Below are 7,472 nucleotides of genomic sequence, written 5' to 3' on the forward strand. Positions count from 1 at the left end.
AGTTTTAGGGACAGTGCAGGAGGGGACCTCTGAAGAATTTAGGGAGGCTTCAGAGATAAGGACAAGCAAGGGAATGTAACCAATTCCACTGGGAAAAACAAACATCCCAGGACCATTGTTAACAAAATGGGAAAAACAAACATTCCAGAACCACGGACAATATCCAGGATGGTCCTGGTTTTCTTCAGGTGATAAAGTGTGGAGATGCTCTCCGGGAAGACTAGGCCATAACGACAAAGATGTAACAAATGGGGAAAGACAGACCTGTTAGATAAGGAATGTGAAGATCCCCCACTTAGTAGCAAATTAAGTGAGACAGCTGAGAACTGACCAATCACAAAGAGACTGGTGGAGCTTTAGAATAATCAGGGAAAGAAGGTCTATATTCCCTGGGACACGACTCCACTTTGGCTTCCTTGCCCCTCCCAGGCCTGGTTCCCTGGCCTGAGAGTCCCACTGTATTTCTGCTCTTTTTCTCCTCAATAAACTTTTTCTTTCTATAAACGAACCTGCCTCTTCTCGCTTGCTTGCCTGAGCGTCTGCGAAGTTCCTGCTGCGGCTTCGTGAGACACCAACCCGTGAGGGGTCTAGTGGCTGGGGCTCAGCGCTGCCCTGCAGCCTGGGATCCGTTCCTGGCTGGGAGACTAGGCCTGACAATTCCGGTATCATTTTGGGGGCTCGTCCGGGATTTCACAAGATTTAAGGTAAGTGAGCCGAGAGGCACAAATTGTTTCTATCTTCAGCTTGTCCTAGACTTCTCTTGTTAAACATTTTCTTCCTCTCGGAGCCATCAAAGAGGCCATAAAAAGGGCACAGGACAGTCAGTAAATGCCAAAGGGCGACTGACTTGAAATCTCCTGTGGAAGGATAAACTGGTGACCAGACCAGGTAAGGGGTCTAGCCCATCTGCCAGTCAAAGAATAAAAGTCTGGTGGTCGTCGTATGAGGGACTCCGGTCTCCGAAGAGCTAGGCACATACGTCATGTAGAGGCCGTCCGAGAGCTGCACGTAAGGGGCTGATCTCCCAGCAGCTCGGGCCATCCTCCCTTGCCTTCAGCAGAGGGGGAGCTGCCGAGACACAGTGGAGGATGAATGGTCCCAATGGGACAGTTGGGAAAGTCATTCCTCACTAAGCACCACACGGGATCCGACACAGAACCCTACCCTGGCCTCAGATCCCTGTTAGGATTGTTAGAATGGCTCTTCTTATCTTTCCTTGCTCTCTCTCTCCCTTTCCATTCTTCCTTCTCCCTTCTCTTGCAATGGAACTGATTTATTTCTCTGTTTCCTGGGGGCTTCAGACAGGCAGTAGATATTTCACAAACTTTTTCTCTGTCCTTTATTTGATTACAAAAAAATTAATGGGCACCCGTCGGCCCGGTAAAAGCGACTAGCGTGAGGCCGCCATTCTTAAAGTCTCGGGTGACAGGTTTCTTAGCTGGCAAGGCTTCCTGATCCCCCACTTGCTGAGTGGGAATGTCGGGAATCTCTTGTCACTGATTCCTACTTTTCTCTATCACCCGTGGACTCCGAGGGTGCTCAGAACGACCAAGCTGTGACCCTTGGAACCCTGGACACCCAGGAGATCTGATAGCTCAGACAAGGCGTTCTGCTAGGTCAGCACCTAGGCGAGAGTCACAGAGGCCAAACAGTAAAAAAAAAAAAAAAGGGACTTTCACCTTCTTGATCCCTCCCCTATAGGACGGACTTCTTTCAGCTTCTATCAAGGCAACTTATAAGGTACAAAATGGTCTTATAAAAATCTTGGGGCACCCCTGGGAGCCTTTTCCCTGGTGTCTGTTTTAATCCTGCTGGTTGGCACAGGCAGGAGAGGCTGAGTTTCATATTATGACAGGAATGTATGTACAGTTTTGCCTCAAATTCTAGGTCCAGCTAATTAATTATACCTTTGGTATTATAAATTTGTCTCATGGCAGTTTTTCAAAAGGGAGTTTCAAATAAGCAAATATCAGGTTCTGGGCTACTGCCGCTTCAAGGGCTATGGCTTAAGAAAAAAGGAATCAGTTTTGTTGTCTGGCAAATGGACATCATTAAAAGTTAGGTTGCAGGACTCAGTCTGTGGCTTGTGTTAAGTCTCTACTGTTCAGGTGTTTTCAGGGTCTCTTTCATCAGATGAGGAAAATGGCTTATGCTCGCTAGAAGCTTGAAATAGGTGCCCTTTGCACAGGGACTGGATAGGGGACGCCAGTAGGATCCCACAAAATCCGGTACCCCTCACCTGTCTGTTTAGTGGGAGACAGATTAAGTTAGCATCGGTCACACTGGTAAGGGAGTGATTAAATCCAGTAGACCCTATGCGAGGAAACTGTTGATCACTCACAGTTAGAGCTCCAAGTTTAAATGGAGGGACACCTCCGGTAAAAAGGCAGGGGAGAAGTGGATTGAGAATTGGGTTCAATTTGACCCTAAATCCATAATTTGACCTGTCTATAGGTTTTCTCCGCCTTTGGGGAAAGAAGCAGGTGTTGGACACCCGCTTTCATTCCTTTTTGCAGATGGGAGCCTCCTCGTCAGCCTTGCAAAAGAGGCATGTGTCTCTCCCATGCTCAGTGCTAATATTCTGACAATGCTCGAAAAAGTAGCACTTATGGGAGGGGGTAGTTACAGGTCAGACTTAACGCAGCTTGAGAGCAGAGATCTTAGTCCCTTTCAGTCCCGGTGCTTTAGGTGAGCTCAGTGTCTGAACAGCCTGGCTTTTCAGTAGGGTTTGCAAATTGATTAATATCTGGGGTGAATAGCAGATTCTAGAGGCATCTGGAAGAAGAGAGATTCACTCTGATAAAGCAGCCACCACAAGAAGGCAAGTAGGGTTTTCCTTGTGTGTATCTCCCACAACCATTTTTGCTGTTTTGGATTTAATTGAACACCAACATTCACCCCCTTCCCTCTAGGAAAACAAGTTACTTTGAAATTTAGGGCATGGGGAGAGATTGTAATCTGGCATATGGTGAGAGGGGGTGCAAAGCTTCTCCTAGTGCCTCCCCTCCCCAAAGCCAGGCCATGATCTCCCAGGATGCATGAACACTGAATGTAAAGAAATGTGCAAAACCCTCCCAGACTCTCATTTTCAAAATCAGCACTTGTGTGATGTTTACCAAATGCCAGGCATTGTTCCAAATACTTGACAGGAATTGACTCACTTAAGTCTTACAAAAATCCCCCCAGATAATAGCTGCTAGTAATATGTCTGTTTGTATTCAGGGGAACAGAGGCAGAGAGAGGCTCAGTTGGGCCTGCACAGCTAGTCGTAGAGCTGAGATTCTGGGCTGTCATCAGGCCACAGAGGCAGGCAGTGCTCCATAACTTTGTCTTTCTGCCTCTTCAGTATTAGTCAGAAGAAGTAATGCTGGCTTCTATGACAAACACTCCCTGCATCTCCCTACATTTCGACAATAGTTTATTGCCCGCTAACTCCCTGGGGTACAGTTCTGAGCCTCAGGTCATTAGGAATTTGGGTCCTATCTTCTTTTTTTTCTTTTAAAGATCTATTTATTTATGCATACAAGAATTGGGGTGTAGGCCAGAGGTATAGTGGGTGAGAGGATTCACCAGAGAGAGTGGGGAGCAGAACAGTTGGATCTACTGAAATACACTGCTGAGGGGAGCAGCAGGCGAGACAGGAGAGGTCTGCTGCGCCATGTGGGTTGCTCTCTGGCAAGCCAGGGATCAAACTCGTGCTTCAGTGGCTGGTGATAGCTTGATAGCACTATCTTTAACCCCTGCGTCAGGGAGGCCCAGGTCCTATCTTCTGGTAGCTTCTGACAGCTCCATTATTCCCTGCCAGTCCTATGCTGGTCTTCTGCCTTTGTTGCCCTTGCGCACCAGAAGCCAGGGGGCTGGTTCTCTTTCGCTGCTGAGTTCCAGAGCCTGACACCTAACACGCATCTCTCTTGCATTTCAGGATTCCTGGTGGTCTGGCCCATGCTCCTCCTGCCTGTCCTCCTAGCAGGGCTGTTCTGAGAAGTCACTGGGTAGCAGCCTTCACTTCCCTCTGGCCCTGGCTTCCCATCACCCTCTGGCTCTGCCGGTTCCCTCAGATCACATAGACAGTGTCAGTGTCCACAGACTCCAGGCTGGGCGAGGCTTGGGGAAAGCGGTCATCTTCCCTGGCTTAACTCTCTGCATGTCTTCCCTTTTTGCCCCCGTGTTGGGACCCTGCTGCCTCTCTTGGGCTGACTTCCTCATTCATTAGCAAGACCTTGAAAATAAACTTGCCAGGTGTCTCTGGCTCCATCTTCACCAGAAGCTGGCATGTGTTGTAACTCCAGGGCAGAGGTGTGAGGTTGCTGGAGGGCAGGGAGGGGGTGACACCTTCTCCAGTGCCCCATCCTGATGGCTGACACATTGAAGGGACTGATTTGCTTTCACCCTGATTCCTCTGATGCATTTCTGTCATGGTCACAAAGATTCCAATGGGAACTTATCGGGGGTCATTTTCACAGTCCCTGCTTCAGGGAAGACAGGTCTTCATTGCTCCCCGGGCCCTACTATACCACAGACATGCTTCACTGTGCCCACAGCTGCACTCCCTGCCCAGGGCCCTGGGTGCGGGGGCACTGCTGGCTGTGGGTGCAGGGACACTCCCCTAGCTGTACGCAGCAGGGCTTGCTCTGGAAGGTGAAGATGGGAGTGCCCATGGAAATCACCCATGGGGATGTAGCCACAGAGCTTGGGAGAGCAGACGCCCCTTTTGGAACTCTACAAAGTTCTTCACAAAGATGCCACAAACAGAAAATATTTCTTCTCACCTGCACATATGAGGCCCCTCCAAGTTGCTGGGAAAATGACAGGCTTGGGGTCAGGGCTTGGGAGGGGGAGCCTGTTTTTCATCAGGGGAGGACTCTGCAAGGTGCTTCCCTGCTCAGAGGAGGTGTGGCTGCAGAAAGAGGAACCACCTTTGCGCCTCTCTCTTCCTGAAACCACACAGCCCTCACTGCTTGTCCTGCATGCCCCCTTCACTTCGCCCTCCCTCTCACACCAGCTCTCCTTGTTGGCGCATCAGCTCTTGATTGGATAAAGACATTGCAGCTTCCCCTTGGTCCTCATCCAGGGACACAGAAAGCCCTGGTAGGCACACCCAGAGACCCCCCCGGGAGTCTGGTTCCCACTCACCCCAGCCAGAGCTTCCCTGGCCCATGTTCCAAGGCCCGGCTGAGTGGGATCACCCAGCACAAACATAGCGGGCCCTGAACAGAGGGGGGTGCTTCTTGGGCAGACACCCCAAGGCCACTGTGAGAGTCATCTCTTTAAAAGGAGGTTCCTAGGAGGCATTGCTTCCTGTTTCCCAGTGAGTTAGTGGGTTCACAGCTAGCACATCCCAAGACAGGGATTCCTGAGCAGGAGTAAACTAAGAGATGCCCAGAGGTCCTAACCTTCCGTCTCTGGGCCTCATCTTCTGCCTTCTGTAGAGTTAAGGGGTTTGGCCAGAACAAGATCCTCGAACATTTATTCTTGGATAGTTTTTACGTACATCTGATTTGTCCCAATTAAAGGCTGATAAACTCATGTTGATGTCAGGCAGGCCGCTCAGCTCCCCATTCTGAGAATCCCTGCCTCTACTCCAAACTCTTTTTCATAAAGGATTATAAATCACCTTTTATTTCTTTCCTAAATATCTGGGTAGAGGTTTCACTTTTGTAAGAAACATTTCCATGTATGTCTCTTGCAAAACTGAAACCTCTATCCAGCATTCAGAGCCCCTTCTTGCCACGGTCAGGACAGCCCATGCAGTTCTCTGCCATTAATGAAAACTCAGAGTCTAAATGAATTTGCAGCAGGGGGAGGCTGGGGAGAGAGCCGTCGAGAGTAGCTCTGCCTTTCACTTGCCCAGCCCAAGATTTTATTGAATATATGAAAAAAGGAACAAGAAAATAGCACGCAATTGTGTTTATACTTATACAGATTAATAAATTACTGCTGAAAACAAGTTTTCTAGTTAATAGGGAACATGTGCACAAGCCAGCATGTCCTCAGAGCCCAGGAGTCAATTCTGTAAGAAGTTCTGTTTGCAGAACTTTTAATGCCTGGAACTCCACACACAGAGTAGACAGGTCCTCTCCAAAAACTCCAGCTCCCTTCAGGGCAGCAGCCTCCCAATACCTTCTATAATATGTTTGCTATTTCCTAAAACCACCAGCCTAAAATAATCCTTATGGCAAAGAGACATTATTTCAGAGAGGCAAACTTTGCTCCCTTACACCTTCCAGCTCCTCCCTCTAGTGTAGAGCTGACCAAGTCCACTTTGTCAAGTCTTAATAGCACATTGTGGACAAGGAAACATACTTTTATTACTTCCTCTCTAAATTCTCAACTGAGACATGCTCTGTAATAAAAGACAGATTAACAGGAGAAAAACAAGCAGAAGTTTAATAATGTTAGGGAAGAAAGGAAATTTCCCTCACCCCTCTGGGTTCTTCTTGAGCTGGTCAAGCAATCCACATCAGACAATTTAGCAGGATAAAAGGACAAATTTGATTACATATGTATGGTGAATTCACACATAAGTGGATTCTAAAGCTATATACAGGGCTATATATCCTGAGCTAAGGAATGGGACAAGAGCTGGGTTTCAAGGTGAGAGGAGGAATCTCAGGAAGAGAAGAAGGTTTCACGTGACCAGATGCTCTGTAATTGAATGTTTGTCCTGCCATCCAGATAGGTTTCTCTGAAAGAAAGTCTGTATCTGGTAAAACAAAACAAAATTTGAAAATTTTCTTATAGGTTTTATATTTATATATAATTTGGTAATATACCAAATTTTCATTCATTTCATTAGTTAGGAGAGACATGAAAGTTTCTCATGAGCCTGCAGGGGTTCATTGACCTTAGCTATAAATAATCTACATATCAAATCGGCATGTCTTGAGGTGCATACTTCCATCACATGTATACCTCCTATGTTCCTGGGAAAGACCCCAGAAAAGGAAAACGCTACAAAGTAGCCCAAAAGAGTTGAGAAAGGAGGTTCATTGAAGGAATATCTATAAGATAAAGTCTCAGGGCTAATTAAAATTTCCACCAATAGTGGATATGTCAAATAAATCATGCATTTGGTGGGATATTGTGAAATTAATAAAACTTTTGTCATATAAGATTAGTTGATCTGTGAAAATCATGAGAAGTAAAAGAGCAAGTTTCACAATATCAGGTAGAAGTGAAAACACAATTTCATAAAACAGTATATATAAACAAAAAATAATAGAAGGAGATATACCCAAATATTAGCAGTGGGCAATAATTGCAGATTATGAGTGAAAAGAATTTTCTTCCTTGCCTTTTTCTGTATTTTTCAACATCTTCTATATTGAACATAGATCAGTTTTATTGCCATAAAGGCTGACTACATTATATATTTATGTTTAAGAATAATTAAAAGAAAATTCTCCATTAGAAGGAAAAAAAAGTTCTTCTTTGTAGAAAAATGCCACCTAATTAATGCATGAGGAATGGCA

This window comes from Talpa europaea (assembly GCF_964194135.1).
Source record: "Talpa europaea genome assembly, chromosome: 12".
Lineage (NCBI taxonomy): Eukaryota > Metazoa > Chordata > Mammalia > Eulipotyphla > Talpidae > Talpa > Talpa europaea.